At 37.8% G+C, this 17,799-nt stretch overlaps 1 long non-coding RNA gene across 1 annotated transcript in view; it reads right to left on the bottom strand.

Annotated features, from left to right (window-relative positions):
* Window positions 1–17,799, bottom strand: part of LOC133252597 (uncharacterized) — a 468,796-nt gene that overhangs the window by 311,091 nt on the left and 139,906 nt on the right. The window lies entirely within an intron of this gene.

The raw sequence follows: 17,799 nt of genomic DNA on the forward strand, positions 1-17,799 counted from the left end.
GAGTCACATTTTCTGCGATCAGCTCGCCTAGAAAAAGCTGGATAATCAATACTACTTTGGACCACAGCCATTTTCTCAATTTACTCTAAAGCAGTGAACCTGTGATCTCAATAATTTGTTTCATTTTTTAACCTACCTTTAAATAAATAATATCTCTAGTTACTCAGCATGCTGAGTAACTAAAATGTCTTACAGATTAATAATTAGTTGAACACAGTTCTAGCACTACTGAGATTCCTATTAAAATTTGTCATTAAATTGGGTCTTACCATTGAATATCTTGGAAGTATTGCCACTGTCATACTATTTGTAAAGATAATTTTATCTTCAGAGGTTCATTTTACCAGTCCGTAAAAGGACACTTGACTTAGTACTACAACTTAAAAAGAAATAATAATTGGTGCAGTCTTTAAAACGCAGGAGTACATGTGTCCCATTTGCTTTGGGTTGTATCCAAGCATATTGCCACAGATCGGGGCAGGGGATGGGGGAGATACTCCTAGAGAATGATGATTTTGATGCTGTTCATTTGGGTTGCTTCTCACTGAAATGTTTTGAAATCTAAAACTCTACTTTGCCATTTTCATGAGTTATTTAAAGCATTCCTTCTGCATACTTGAGAATGATGAGGATTTAAGGGTGCCAAGAACTAGCTTAAGCTGACTGTGAGTGAAATCTTGTTTTGGAGTCCTCCTATCTCCCTACAAATGTCACACTCTCTTGAGGAATGGTAAGAAATCCTGTGGACTTTAGAGATATTTCACATCACCTTTTTATTTTCTTAAATATCCAGTTTGATTTCATTTTCTTCTCATTTTGGAAAATAATATTTAAATAAAACTTCTTGCTTTTATATTCTTTGGAATCAATGAAAAATGTTCTCTATTTCTCTCTCTCGTTCTCTCTCTTCACTCCATCTTTTTGGGACTTGCTGTAACAATTCAGGAAAAAAGTAAGAGCACTAGCCAATAACCTGAGAGTCTGGAGTTCATAATACACATCAGAAAATATTTCTAGCTATGTGTATTTCTTCATCAAAATCTCTCTATCTGCACTGCCCATCTGATGGTCACTCCTAATGGCATCCCTTTACTTGTGTTCTTAAGAGTTGTTTTCAGATGGATTTCTTTCTATTTACACATTATCCGCCGTGGTCTACTTTCTTTGTCTAGCTAACAGCAGCTGTTTACCTATTTGCAAGGAATATTTTTCTAAGGTATGTTATTGAAGCCCCTTGCTGGGGTAGGAAAAGACTCCAACAGCTTTAGTCCTGACTATCTGGTACTGTCTCTTCTTTTGGAATATATCACTGCATATGCATTTTAATTAAACCCAAACTGCATTCACAGAGGGGTTTATGTGTCACCAATTATTGTGAATGAGGCTTTTTCCTCTCCTTTTTGAATATTTAATCATCTGTCTTTCAACATGTGTGGAAAATGCAGTATAATTATTATAAATAATATCTTTTCCTAAACATGAATTTGGGATTCGGTCAGTTTTTGTTTTTTTTTTTCTTCTAGCAGCTCAAAAAAAAACAAAACACACACACTTCAATTGTCTTACTGTGGGTGTTTTCTAAAATACAGTCACAAAAGAGATTCTGAAAATGACAATGTTCTGTTTGATATTTATTCTCTCACACTGACTTCCATATCAAAATGACTAAGTTGGGAAGACAAAAGATGCTTTCCCAACTGCTGGCAACACAAAGCTCCTTTGTATTCTGACTCTTCTCTTTCTCGTACATCAACATCAATAAGTATTTTGTGGGAGAGACTGAAATGTCAGTCTTTTGGAGGAGCAATCAAGTCCAGTTTATTCTTTGCTCTGTAATTAAAGCCTGTTTTTGTGAGGAAAGTAAACCAATACCCAGCAGCCCAAGATAAACTGCCTGCTATTTTTAATCTTCAGTAACCCTTTCAATAGTATGCACCCTTTGAGACTGGCTACAGTTCTACATTCTTGAGGCAACAGAAGAAAGATTCACAGAAGACAATAGTGGGTAATAGTTTTACGGTATTAAAGTGGGATGTCTTCTTTTAAATGCTTGTGTCTAAACAAATCGTGCTACAAAGGAGGAGGATGGAAGTGAAGGATTTGATGCACATGCTTCAGCCACCCTACATGTGGATGTGGTCCTTCCTTCTGTTTCCCTGAGGAAGTGCCAAACCAACTCCAATGTCTGACTTCGTTACAGACTTGAGGATATTGAAAAGAAAAGAAAAGAAAAAGTTACGAGAGATAAAGAGGAGAGTTTAAAACTGGTTATTAGACATTACTTCTCCTCAAATTTCACTGTAGGGGGTCCCCTAGAGTCGGCTTCCTCCTTAGCTCTCAAATGACAGCCACTCTACTCCTAGGACACCCTCATCCTCAGAAATAAGGACAGAGAGTTCTGCTCAGCTCTCTCCTTCCTGAATCCTAGGCTCTGCTTGTTATGTTTGCTTGCTAGCTTCTTTCTTTAGAAAAGAGAAAAATGTTAACACCATGATAATCTCTTCAGTTTAGAAAAGCAGCTCTTTCAGTTTTTAATACCAGTTAGGGATTCATCCATTCAATTCACCTCTTGTATTATTTGGTATTTATATAATTAAAAGGTACCTTAAAAGGATTGCCTAAACCAAAATGCAGCCTCCCCCCAAAGATATGTAGAACCAATCCTATGAAAATTGTAAGTAGTGATATTTTGAACAGGTAAGTCTTTTCTCCTTAGCTCCTGAGTCATAAAAGGGCCATCTCATTATGAACTGCTCTGCCCTGGTTATGGAAAATGTATAATACATAGCATTTGTAAAGGATTCTCAGGGAAAACACCACCTTCACTCCTGAGACTTTAATACATCAACCCTCCATTTCATTACTGTCTAGAAGAATACAGTGCAAGTCACAAATGTGACCCACATATGGTATTTAATTTTTTTTTTCTCCTGGGCACTATAAAAAAAGTAAAAAAGAAAGAGGTGAAATTAATCTTAGTAATATATTTCATTCAACCTAATATATCCCCAATATTGTCATTTAACACCTGCTCAATATTAAAACATCATTAATATTATTTCTCTCTTTTTTCATAAGGAGGCTCTGAAATTCAGTGTGCATTGTACATTTAGAGCACATTTCATTTCAGATTAACTACATTTCAAATGCTCAATACCATACAAAACTAGAGGTTACTGTACAGGACAGCACAGCTCTACACCTTCACTCTCAGGTGAGTCCTTTACCGAGACCGAGAGACTGAATGCAGAGGTGGACAACTGCCAGGCCACCTATGACATAAATTCTGATCCAAATAAGAAGTCCAGGAAGTCAACCCACAATGTCTCCAGCAGTTGGTCCAGAATAGTAAAAACTTGGTCGCGGACTTTCAACTTTGCTGTCCCTCCTCTACCCCTCATCCTTCTATCTTAAGATCAACCAAAGAAAGTCAAACATGCTCCCCAAACAATCCCATGAGATACTCATGTTAGCTGCCTCCAGTTTTGCATACCAACAAACTCAAATCAGAGCATAACTGAAGCCGTCTCTTTATTCACTTGAAATCTTTCCCACCCTCTTACCTGCCTTTGAGTCACTGTCAAACACAAACAGTGGCAGCTAATTGCTTCGGCGAGTTCTAAATTAACAGCCTCTGCATGTGATTATTTGGGTGGTCTTAGGTTATTTCTCCGGAGAAGGCAATGGCACCCCACTCCAATACTCTTGCCTGGAAAATCCCATGGATGGAGGAGCCTGGTGGGCTACAGTCCATGGGGTCATGAAGAGTCGGACACGACTGAGTGACTTCACTTTCCCTTTTCACTTTCATGTATTGGAGAAGGAAATGGCAACCCACTCCAGTGTTCTTGCCTGGAGAATCCCAGGGATGGGGGAGCCTGATGGGCTGCCGTCTATGGGGTCGCACAGAGTTGGACCCGACTGAAGTGACTTAGCAGCAGCAGCAGCAGCAGGTTATTTCTCAAGACTTGAGCTTCACTTTTGATTGTGTAGAAATTTTCCCTTTCATTTGAAAATCCAAATATGTGAAATCAATGAGGAAGGGGAGGAGGGTGTGCAGGAAGGATGCTTTGGACCCAAAGCTACATGAAGGTAAGTAGCTACATTTTGCTGAAGACACACACACTGTGGTTTGTTGTTGTGGAAGATATTACTTTGAGGTAGTGGCAGACAAATGCTCACCATGATTGAAGCATAATGTTGGTAGGCAGCTGAGAAAAGGGTCCTTGCTCATCTTTTCTTAAAAGACATGCACTTGCAAATTTTGAGAGGAACACAGTCCTAATATTCCTAAATTTTCCACAATCCATTTTCCACTCTGTAGTCTGTGCCTGTAGAGACACATTTTAAAAGCTCTCCAATAATACTGGCTGGAAGTTGAGTTTCTTAGGAACAGGCAAGATGTCTGCCCAAAACGTGGGATTAATGCTTCATTTTTGGCTGAAGCTAAAGTAGGGAGAAAACCCAAAAGGAGAACAGATCACTTCTGTGGCCATGCAAACAGTGCAGTAACATATAAAACAGTACTAAGACAATCTAGAAAATGTTTTCAAGCCCAGCAATATAAATGCTATTTTTAAGACTTGAATTAAAAGAAAATTTAATCAAGGGAAACATATAATGCATTTTTTTTCCAGAGTTGAGTAAAAATTGGATCTATCTCTTGTTAAAGAAATTTAAGGATTTTTTTCTCCCAAGCGGTGACTCTCTGCTTAGAATTCTGACCCATTAAAATGGGTTTAAGGTGGCCAAAGTGAAAATCTTTGAGTTTTAAAGTTGCCTTTAAATAGAAATTATTTTAGGAAAAATAATCAAATGAAATCCATCTGAGGGAATCATGAGACTCTCTAGAAAATGAATATCTAATATTTACAAAGCCAGTATGATCTGAGAGTCCAGGGCCCCCTATTACTATATTCACCATGTTACAGCCACACCTTGATGCAAGGAACCTTGTGGACTTGAAAGGGCCCGCAGAGTTAATCACTTCCCACTCCTGCAGTAACTAATTCTCCGGCAGTCTTCTGCTCAATCTGCTTCAAAATGTTATATGAAATGCACTATTTTTATATGAAATGCACTATTTCTCAGATTCTGTCTAAAGAAAAAATCTTCCTCTCACGATAGGTCTGCTTTGTGATAGTATTACATTGCAAAAATGTAGCATTCCTGCCCTCAAAAAGATTTACAATGCAAATATCATCTAAAAAGGGAAAATTACATCACCTCACTATGAAGATGAGCTTCAGTTCATCTATCACTAATTGAGAAACTTTGTCAAATATTAATATAAATGTCATATCTCTGTCAGACAGGACCCAGAGAAGCGGTTTTGATTTGGTCATAACTTACATCGTCTGTGAGCCTTGATGTCAGCTATCTTGCCTGTGCAGCAAGGGTCTTATCTAGGATGTGAATTTCATTGGAAAGCTGGCTGTCTTGAAAAGGAAAGAAGAGATGAGAAAGAAAAACTAGACTCAGAAGACCAACAGCATTTTCATTTGTGAACAGTTCAGATTAACTCATAAACAACAGAAACATTTCGATGACCCTCTGTCTGCTGTCTGCATCCCTCATCTTTCGGCAGAAACTGGCCCAGCCAGGGTGATCCCTCTCCACAGTGGTACAGAGACTAAAGCTGTTGCTGGCACATGGCCCTTGTCACAGTGTAGCTGCAAGACACTGTAAGACATTAGGGAACCAGTGAAGACATTCAGTAATGACAATTCCCTCCTTTTTCTGTTTTAGACCTTTGGTATCTACTGATATTTACTGAAATAGAAAACGTCACAAGGTGATAGGAGAGTAAGAGAAATCCCTCCCTACTGCCAAATGCACACACAACAGTCTTCTGAACCTATGCCCTCTGCTAAAAGCACATCATATGTGATTTGAAAGCTTCCAGAGATTAAGTCTCGGAGAAGGCAATGGCAACCCACTCCAGTACTCTTGCCTGGAAAATCCCATGGATTGAGAAGCCTGGTAGGCTGCAGTCTATGGGGTCACTAAGAGTCGGGCACGACTGAGCAACTTCACTTTCACTTTTCACTTTCATGCATTGGAGAAGGAAATGGCAACCCACTCCAGTGTTCTTGCCTGGAGAATCCCAGAGACGGGGGAGCCTGGTGGGCTACCGTGTATGGGGTCATACAGAGTCAGATACAACTGAAGCAACTTAGCAGCAGCAGCAGCAGAGATTAAGTCTACTAAGGTATCTATTTTGTGTCCTAATTATGTGACCCACAGTCATCACTGCTAAACCTGTTTGGTGTTTGTTATTAGTAGTGTGTCACTCTAGGCTTCAGGAATTTGGCTTCATCCTTCTCATGTTAAGGGCCTCTTGTAACATAGGTCTTCCTTCCCAGATTACACCTGGCTAAGCGTATTTATGTATTGTTCATATGTTGTTAGCATTTTATGCTAAGTCACTTTTATGTATTGACTCAACCCTACAGGAAATATTTGTAGTAAGAAATAGAACTATTCAATCATACAGATGAGGAAACTCAAGTACGGAGTGGTTAAGTAACTAGGACTAGATTTCTCAGCCAGAAAGTGGCCAAGCAATTTCGAACCCAATACTTTAGCCCCAGTCTCGCAGCTCTTAACCACCTACTCTTAACCATACTACTGCTTTCTGAGGACCAAGTCTATGTTTTTCTTCTCTCTGCTCCCAGGTCCTAGTACAGGCCTGAAACAAATGCACAGTGCAGCAGAATCTCTATGTAATACTCTCACACTGAGGTGTAGATGCTCAGCTAACATGATCCTTGGAGCTTATTAAGTGCTGCATCCTCTACCAGGCTGACCTTGCCATCATCACTATTGCTCAATCTGGACTGTTCTTTCTTGTCTGGGATTATTGATAAAGTCAAGCTGATAACAGCACTGTGATCGCAACTCTGCCTTCCAATCTGCTCCTTCCTCTAACTCTGGTTTACCTCTTCCAGTCCCTCTTTCTATTTCTAAATGCAATGTGAAACCTCTATGTACTAAACAATGGGGGGAAAATGAGCAGATACCAATTCATTAGTTATATAGCAAAGGGGACTTATTTATAAAAGTCTAATTTTAGAAAAGTCTTGTGTAGGTCACTGTAACTTTTGCTCAACCATATCTTCAGGAATAGCACTGGTTAAAGATGTTGATATGATTATACCACAATGCTATCCCTGAACCGAATCATCATTAGTGGAATAAGTCAGTTCCTTTTGCTTCAAAACATTTTCACCTCATCTATGCAGCTATCAAATGTTTCCAATCCTTCTCAGCATACATGTTTTGGAAACCAACCAAAGCAGGAGAAAGGGGTATGTGCCTTCTATGTGTTTCTGCAATATGAGTGTTAATAGTTTCAACACTGGGAAGGTAAGGACCTTGTCCCGGAGTGAATATTCAAACTGCCTAGAGGCCAAGCACTTTCCTAGAGGTCAAACATTTTCTCCAAATTAGGAGACTATTATGGAACAGAGAGAAGGATATTCCTGAGCCTTGAACTTCATCACTGGTTCCATCCACTGGTGCTGAGGATACAATGCTAAATAAGACAAGTCCTAGGCTTCAAGGAGCTCATAATCCATCAGAGGAGACAAACTGTTTCTCAGTGTTACCTATTACAATAGTCATTTACATAACATATCACGTGAAGAAACACATGCAGGAGTGGCTACATATCAAGAAGTTTCAGAGTCCAGCGCAAAATGAAAATGCAGGGCCCTTAGTCACAGCAATCAGGCAAGAAAAAGAAACAAAAGGAATTCAAATTGGAATGGAAGAAGCAAAACTGACACTATTTGCAGATGACATGATTCTATACAGAAAATCCCAAAGACACTACCCCAAAAATATTAGAACTCATTAATGAATTCAATAAAGTTGTGGGATAAAAATATTAATACACATAAATCTGTTGCATTTCCTATACTAACAATGAACTAGAAGAAAGAGAAATTAAGAGTGTAATCCCATTTACAATTAAATAAAGAACAACAAAATACCTAAGAATAAATCTAACCAAGGAGGTAAAAGACCTATATTAGAAAATCTCTAAGACACTGATGAAAAAAAAAAAAAAAAAAGACACCAAACACAAAGATATGCAATGCTCACGGACTGGAAAAATTAATATTATTAAAATGTCCGTACTAACTGAGAATATCTAAAAATTCAATGGAATTCCTATTAAAATACCAACAGAATTTTTCATAGAACTGGAGTAAATAGTTCTAAAATTTGTACAGGAGCAAAAAGGCCAAATACCCCAAAGAATCTTGAGAAAGAAGAACAAAACAGGAGATATTGGTACTTATTGTTGCCAGTCTATTTAAGGGATGAAAAACTAGTCCCAAAGAATAGCAAAGAGAGATAAGAAAGCCTTTCTAAGTGATCAATGTAAAGAAATAGAGGAAAATAATAGAATGGGAAAGATGAGAGATCTCTTCAAGAAAATTAGAGATACAAAGGGACTATTTCATACAAAGATGGGCACAATAAAGGACAGAAATGGTATGGACATATCAGAAGCAGAAGATGTTAAGAACAGGTGGCAAGAATACACAGAAGAACTATACAAAAAAGATCTTAATGATCCAGATAATCACAATGCTGTGATCATTCACCTAGAGCCAGACATCCTCGAATGCAAAGTCAAGTGGGCCTTAGGAAGCATCACTACAAACAAAGCTAGTGGAGGTGATGGAATTCCAGTTGAGCTATTTCAAATCCTAAAAGATGATGCTGTGAAAGCACTGCACTCAATATGCCAGAAAATTTGGAAAACTCTGCAGTGGCCACAGGACTGGAAAAGGTCAGTTTTCATTCCAATCCCAAAGACAGGTAATACCAAAGAATGTTCAGACTACCACACAATTGCACTCGTCTCACACACTAGCAAAGTAATGCTCAAAATCCCTCAAGCTAGGCTTCAACAGTACATGAACCGAGAACTTCCAGATGTTCAAGCTGGATTTAGAAAAGGCAGAGGAACCAGGGATTAAATTGCCAACATCCATTGGATCATCAAAAAAGCAAGAGAGTTTCAGAAAAACATCTACTTCTGCTTTATTGACTATACCAAAGCCTTTGACTTTGTGGATCACAACAAACTGTGGAAAATTCTTAAAGAGATGGGAATACCAGACCACCTTACCTGACCCCTGAGAAACCTGTATGCAGCTCATAAAACAACAGCCAGAACTAGACCTGGAACGAACTCGTTCCAAATTGGGAAAGGAGTATGTCAAAGCCATATATTGTCACCTTACCCTGCTTATTTAACTTAAATGTAGAGTACATCACAAACTGTACTCTTGTGAAATGCCGGCCTGGATGAATCACAAGCTGGAATCAAGATTGCCAGGAGAAATATAAATAACCTCAGCTATGCAGATGACACCACCATTACGACAGAAAGCGAAGAGGAACTAAAGAGCCTCTTGATAAAAGTGAAAGAGGAGAGAGAAAAAGTTGGCTTAAAACTTAACATTCAGAAAACTAAGATCATGGCATCTGGTCCCATCCCTTCATGGCAAATAGATGGGGAAACAATAGAAACAGTGACAGACTTTATTTTCTTGGGCTCCAAAATCACTGCAGATGGTGACTGAAGCCATGAAATTAAAAGACACTTGCTCCTTGGAAGAAAAGCTATGACCAACCCAGACAGCATATTAAAAAGCAGAGACATTACCAACAAAGGTCTGTCCAGTCAAAGCTATGGTTTTTCCAGTAGTCATATATGGATGTGAGAGTTGGACTATAAAGAAAGCTGAGTGCTGAAGAATTGATGCTTTTGAAATGCAGTGTTGGAGAAGACTCTTACAGGTCCCTTGGACTGAAAAGAGATCCAACCAGTCAATCCTAAAGGAAATCAGTCCTTAGTTTTCATTGGAAGGACTGATGTTGAAGCTGAAACTCCAATATTTTGGCCACTTGATGGCAAGAACTGACTAACTGGAGAAGACCCCGATGCTGAGAAAGATTGAGGACAAGAGAAGAGGCTGACAGAGGATGAGATGATTGGATGGTATCACCGACTCAATGGACATGAGTTTGAGCAAGCTCTGGGAATTGATGACAGACAGGGAAGCCTGGCGTGCTGCAGTTCATGGGGTCACAAGAGTTGGATACAACCAAGCAACTGAACTGAACTGAAACTGAGGCCAGAGTAGAGCTTTGGACTGAGGGATGCCAGGAATATACCTGTAAAGGAAAGTTAATGCCAGCGTGTCTGGGCTCAGTTTAATGAACACAGGGAAGAATAGGGCAAATCATAATGTAACTGTAGTTTTATCACTTACTACCTGTGAGCTCTGAACATGTGACAAAATCCCTGAGCTTCAGTTTTTTCACCTGAAGATCAGATTTCTAACGTTGGCTCAGCCATTACTTAGTTTTGAGACCTTAAACAAGTCACTTTCTCTCTCTGAATCTCAGCATGTCCACGTATAAATGAAAACCCAGAGCTAGATGAGGGCTTTCAAACTGAGATTTGAGGAGGTGCCTCGGGAGATGTGGGGAAGGTGGCTGAGGATGAAGGAACAGGCCAGCACACTTCAGCCATCAAACATATTAGAGCAGCATTATTTCCTTCAGTGTTATATATTGTGTATCTGTACATAAGCATTTATTTTATATAGGTATATATGTGCATATTTACACATACATAAACATACATTTTATATGTATTGTGTATATCATATGCTATATGTTATATGTTAACAGTTTGCTTTTATGTATATATGTTACATCACTTAATAAATATATACTGTATATTATGGTATAGTAAAATATATTATAACATTTGGTATATATGTATTATTTATTCAACAAAGCATCTCAGTTTAATAGTATCTCACTGCCTGGTTAGTATGAAATTAAAAGTCAAAGATATATGTAATGTTTCTAAAAAAGTATCAGGCACAGAGTAAGCACTGCTCAGTCTTAGCTCTTACTCTTTTATAAGTCAGACTCTAAGCCCAAGAAGTCAGGAATATATGAGTCTTTTGTCCACTACTGTATTTCCAGCACCTTGACAAGTGTTAGCACTTAGGGAATGCTTACATCTATTTGCTCAATATATGAACAGACAGGGTCTACAACACACTAACTTCTAGGCTAATGTTTTTGATACAAAGGTAAACAAAAAACACAGATCCAACCCTTGGCTGTTACACATAGAAACACACAGTACTATCAACAATTATATGCCAATAAAATGGACAACGTGGAAGAAATGGACAAATTCTTAGAAAAGTACAACTTTCCAAAACTGGATCAGGAAGAAATAGAAAATCTTAACAGACCCATCACAAGCATGGAAATTGAAACTGTAATCAAAAATCTTCCAGCAAACAAAAGCCCAGGTCCAGACGGCTTCACAGCTGAATTCTACCAAAAATTTAGAGAAGAGCTAACACCTATCCTGCTCAAACTCTTCCAGAAAATTGCAGAGGAAGGTAAACTTCCAAACTCATTCTATGAGGCCACCATCACCCTAATACCAAAACCTGACAAAGATCCCACAAAAAAAGAAAACTACAGGCCAATATCACTGATGAACATAGATGCAAAAATCCTTAACAAAATTCTAGCAATCAGAATCCAACAACACATTAAAAAGATCATACACCATGATCAAGTGGGCTTTATCCCAGGGATGCAAGGATTCTTCAATATCCGCAAATCAATCAATGTAATACACCACATTAACAAATTGAAAAATAAAAACCATATGATTATCTCAATAGATGCAGAGAAAGCCTTTGACAAAATTCAACATCCATTTATGATAAAAACTCTCCAGAAAGCAGGAATAGAAGGAACATACCTCAACATAATAAAAGCTATATATGACAAACCCACTGCAAACATTATCCTCAATGGTGAAAAATTGAAAGCATTTCCTCTAAAGTCAGGAACAAGACAAGGGTGCCCACTTTCACCATTACTATTCAACATAGTTTTGGAAGTTTTGGCCACAGCAATCAGAGCAGAAAAAGAAATAAAAGGAATCCAAATTGGAAAAGAAGAAGTAAAACTCTCACTATTTGCAGATGACATGATCCTCTACATAGAAAACCCTAAAGAGTCCACCAGAAAATTACTAGAAATAATCAATGACTACAGTAAAGTTGCAGGATATAAAATCAACACACAGAAATCCCTTGCATTCCTATACACTAATAATGAGAAAACAGAAAGAGAAATTAAGGAAACAATTCCATTCACCATTGCAACGGAAAGAATAAAATACTTAGGAATATATCTACCTAAAGAAACTAAACACCTATATATAGAAAACTATAAAACACTGGTGAAAGAAATCAAAGAGGACACTAATAGATGGAGAAATATACCATGTTCATGGATTGGAAGAATCAATATAGTGAAAATGAGTATACTACCCAAAGCAATTTATAGATTCAACGCAATCCCTATCAAGCTACCAACAGTATTCTTCACAGAGCTAGAACAAATAATTTCACAATTTGTATGGAAATACAAAAAACCTCGAATAGCCAAAGCGATCTTGAGAAAGAAGAATGGAACTGGAGGAATCAACTTACCTGACTTCAGGCTCTACTACAAAGCCACAGTTATCAAGACAGTATGGTACTGGCACAAAGACAGAAATATTGATCAATGGAATAAAATAGAAAGCCCAGAGATAAATCCACGCACATATGGACACCTTATCTTCGACAAAGGAGGCAAGAATATACAATGGATTAAAGACAATCTCTTTAACAAGTGGTGCTGGGAAATCTGGTCAACCACTTGTAAAAGAATGAAACTGGACCACTTTCTAACACCATACACAAAAATAAACTCAAAATGGATTAAAGATCTAAACGTAAGACCAGAAACTATAAAACTCCTAGAGGAGAACATAGGCAAAACACTCTCTGACATACATCACAGCAGGATCCTCTATGACCCACCTCCCAGAATATTAGAAATAAAAGCAAAAATAAACAAATGGGACCTAATTAACCTTAAAAGCTTCTGCACATCAAAGGAAACTATTAGCAAGGTGAAAAGACAGCCTTCAGAATGGGAGAAAATAATAGCAAATGAAGCAACCGACAAACAACTAATCTCAAAAATATACAAGCAACTCCTACAGCTCAACTCCAGAAAAATAAACGACCCAATCAAAAAATGGGCCAAAGAACTAAATAGACATTTCTCCAAAAAAGACATACAGATGGCTAACAAACACATGAAAAGATGCTCAACATCACTCATTATCAGAGAAATGCAAATCAAAACCACTATGAGGTACCATTTCACACCAGTCAGAATGGCTGCGATCCAAAAGTCTACAAATAATAAATGCTGGAGAGGGTGTGGAGAAAAGGGAACCCTCTTACACTGTTGGTGGGAATGCAAACTAGTACAGCCACTATGGAGAACAGTGTGGAGATTCCTTAAAAAACTGGAAATAGAACTGCCTTATGATCCAGCAACCCCACTGCTGGGCATACACACTGAGGAAACCAGAAGGGAAAGAGACACGTGTACCCCAATGTTCATCGCAGCACTGTTTATAATAGCCAAGACGTGGAAGCAACCTAGATGTCCATCAGCAGATGAATGGATAAGAAAGCTGTGGTACATATACACAATGGAGTATTACTCAGCCATTAAAAAGAATACATTTGAATCAGTTCTAATGAGGTGGATGAAACTGGAGCCTATTATACAGAGTGAAGTAAGCCAGAAGGAAAAACATAAATACAGTATACTAATGCATATATATGGAATTTAGAAAGATGGTAACAATAACCCGGTGTACGAGACAGCAAAAGAGACACTGATGTATAGAACAGTCTTATGGACTCTGTGGGAGAGGGAGAGGGTGGGAAGATGTGGGAGAATGGCAATGAAACATGTAAAATATCATGTAGGAAACGAGTTGCCAGTCCAGTTTCGATGCATGATGCTGGATGCTTGGGGCTGGTGCACTGGGACGACCCAGAGGGATGGTATGGGGAGGGAGGAGGGAGGAGGGTTCGGGATGGGGAACACATGTATACCTGTGGCGGATTCATTTTGATATTTGGCAAAACTAATACAATTATGTAAAGTTTAAAAATAAAATAAAATTGGAAGAATAAAAAAAAAAAATAAAAAAAAATTAAAAAAAAAAATAACAATAAGAAGAAAGAAAAAAACTGACAATTAGTAACTGAAAAAAAAAAAAAAAAAAAAAAAGAGCACTTGAATCTGTGCTTAATGCTTTACCAGGATTAGAGATAAGAATTGGTTTGAATCTCTGTTACCAGTTGGAAACCTCCAAGTGCAAATAGTCCCAGATGCCTGTCAAAGTTGTATATTTTTCTGATATGTGAGAAGATAGACAGGGAGATGGAGGAGGGAATACTTCTCATCAAGTAGCAGGGAGCAATCTGGCTAAGACTTTGGACAACTAGAAACTAGGAATGGTTGTCTTAGAAAAATTACTTTTCCCTAATAGGCTATATTATCTATATTCCTGCTGTGTCACCCTGAGAAATGAAGAAGGGAGGCGATGGACGCTGTCCTGAAGGAATTTCCCATTCATTGGAAAAGACAGCCTCAAGATACATTCATAAAGTAATACCAGGACTTCTCCACCCACTACTGCCATAAGCAAAGATATTCCAAAGGGCACAATGTGAATGGATAGGATGTGCTCTGGGAAGGTTTAAAAAATGGATGGATTTATAGCAGAGAAAAGAGAAGAGGTGACTGAAAATCTGGCATGGGTTAAATGATTAAGTGAAGAGCCTTGCTCCTGGGGCCAAGGTCATTCACAGGTGCTCGTGTGAGACAGATGGGTTAGCAGAATCAGCACCTTGGCAGTGATGAATGAGTTAGCAGACACACCCATGGACACTTCCTGTTACTCAGATAGCTGAGTATTTTCACAGCAATAGCATTTCTTTGAATCCAAAGGCCTGATCAGACTGCTATAGTCATTTGTTGATATTTATGTTGCAAAAGTTATTTAATCCTACAAGGACAAGGAAAAGTAAAACCAGGATCCCCAGGGCAATCATAATTCACCCACGTGGTTCACACACGTTCATTTGGTTCCTAAGTGGATTGCTTAGTTTATGGCAAGTACAGTATGTAGGAGTTTTCTTAGAATTAGTCTAAATTGTCCTTAATTGAAATATGTCATGCAATAGTCTTTTTCTCCAAATGAGTATTTTACTCAGTGGCACACAGCCTGTGGTCATTAAGACCAAAAATAGAAGAACATGAAACAATTAACATTTTTCATTCCTACTGTTTTTTGTTTTTTGGTTTTATTTTCCCTGTGCCTACATTTGTGGGAAGGGGAATGCTTTAGTTTCTAACAATCATTTGAGCAATGCTATCGTTCTAACAATTTGAAATTTTTATCTCCTTTAAACCATGTAATTGTGTACTAAACAAGGTAGGACAAAATGCCTTTTCACTTATATTTTTCCAAATGCAGAGACTGTGATAAAAATGAGATAGTAGAGATTTATGTCTGCTGGGTTGACAGCATTTTATATTTACTTGGACTATGAGATTGAAATCAAATCAGAGTCTCCCTATCCAGGACTGTGTTATTTGTTATCTAAATAACTATATGTGAGCAAATCAGATGTGGATAAGATGTTTCCATTATCACTGTGTGTGTTAGCTCTGATTCATGAAGTCCTAGCTTCATCTATACTAGCTTTATCAAAAGTGCTCTTTTTGGTTTTCTGTACTTGCTATGGTTGGATAGGAGAGTTTGTTCTCATTAATTTCTCAACCAGTAATAACAAAGGAAAAATATAATGGAAGGAACCAAGGAAATACACTTTGTGTATGAGTTTGGTTAATAGACAAACCTGCTGCTTGATAAGGAATTAAGGGTGAAATTGTGCCGAGAATTTGTTGAAACAGCAGGAGTTTGTTTTGTTCACACTATACATGCCTCAAATTCGAAAATGCCAGATTGGAGACTATTTATATTCCTATTTCTCTATCTGGGGCCTTTTGTCCACATATTACTAACAATCTTACCTTAAGTTTGCAAGTAGGAAAAAATACGACGTAAGCTTATTTTTGTCATACAACTTCATAAACTCTATTTGACCTTAACTTTGTAAGCAAAAATATGCTTATCTATGAATAGTTATGCTATCAGTCAAGGGTTTTGTTTGCAAACCTATAGCTGGTTTCAAATGTTTTAAACAAAGAAGTGAATTTTTTGAAAGAACACAATAAATACATCAAACAATATTTTAACAGAAATTGTCTGTCAAGAAATGCCTTTCACAGCTGCAGAGCCCCACTGCTGCTGGCCATTCTCACAGCTATCAGGAATAATTTCTTTCGGTATTTTCATTAAAGAATTCAAAGTCCTAGGCAGGAAGGTCCAGCTGATGGAGACCAGGTCTTCCGGCTGCTTGTTCCCTGCTATGAAGCCATGGAGAGAAGAAGCAGCTTTCCTGTTCAGGCTCTATGATGGAAGGAAAGATGCTCTCTCCTTCAACATTGTATCAGTGGGGTGTTAGCTCCAAATGGGAGAAGGAATCATATACTAGAGTTCCCCCCACATTCTGCTAATGGCAAAGGTTTGCTACTTCCTTTTTATTACTGATTTATTTAAAATAAAAGATTATAAACACGCTGATACTTTTTTAAAAAAGTATAACTGAACAATTCTGCACTCTTGGTATTTGTTCTACTTTATGGATCCTTTTGAGACCCATTTTGTATTTAATGGAAATATAAAATTAGAGGGAGCTTTCATTTTTAACCAATGTAGTATCACACATTTCTAGAAGTACTTTAACTGCTAACTCTCCTTTTTAATTATTAGCTTCATGAAAAGCATGTTTATCTCAAAATTACTACTGTACCCGGATCACCCGAGGAATCTAGTGTGGATGGCTCCCAAAACCACTGTCATTCCCCTTGTCCCTGGAACATTCCAATATAGAGATTGAAAATTTATGTACTTCCCCAGTCTTTTTTTTTTTTTTTTTTGCAGAGGGGAGTTTGTATTCTACTTCCCGGTCATGACATGTATGTAAAATTCAATTAGGGAAGCTTCTAGAAAAGTTATTGTTTACTGAAATTAAATTATACATGCGGCCTAAGCAATGCCCTCACTTCTTCTACTTTCCACCCTGAGGATGGTTGGTGATACCTATAGCTGAAGTGAAAAGGCCAATGAACTGAGAGATGTTAGTACTGACATCTCAAGTCTGACACTGTTGGGCCTGCAACAGTCTACATTAAACCCCTTCCATCTTTGGGGACAATGTAAGTCAAGTTTGCAGTGACTGGCAGCTGAGAGCATTCCTAAGTGGCATGATGATTTCAACAACTGACATCCATTTATAACTGGACATTTCAAATAACCTACTCTACCATTTACTGAGTGTTGATTTCAGGCTAGCAGCAAAAGTGAGGTACAATCCAGATTCTCAAGGAGAAAAATAGTATATATAAGAAGATACACAACTAACATTATGTGGTAAATGGTAAAGTCGAGTCACATTCCCTGAGCTATTAGAAAACAGGTGAGTTTGGTATAGACTATAAGGACTACCTCCAATAAAATGGAATAGTCTGGTAAAAGAGCAAATTGTGGCATATTTAACAAATTAGCAGGAACATTTAGTTTATAACAATGAATATTACTATAGTAAATCATTATTTACAATGAATAATGAGAATAGTATATGTTTGCTACGTGTTATTATGGAAACTTTTACATCATTATCTCATTTTATCTTAAAAAAACTGGTGTGAGGTTGGATACATGTGTAGATGGGGGAAACT

Source organism: Bos javanicus, chromosome 8 (assembly GCF_032452875.1).
Source record: "Bos javanicus breed banteng chromosome 8, ARS-OSU_banteng_1.0, whole genome shotgun sequence".
Taxonomy (NCBI): Eukaryota; Metazoa; Chordata; class Mammalia; order Artiodactyla; family Bovidae; genus Bos; species Bos javanicus.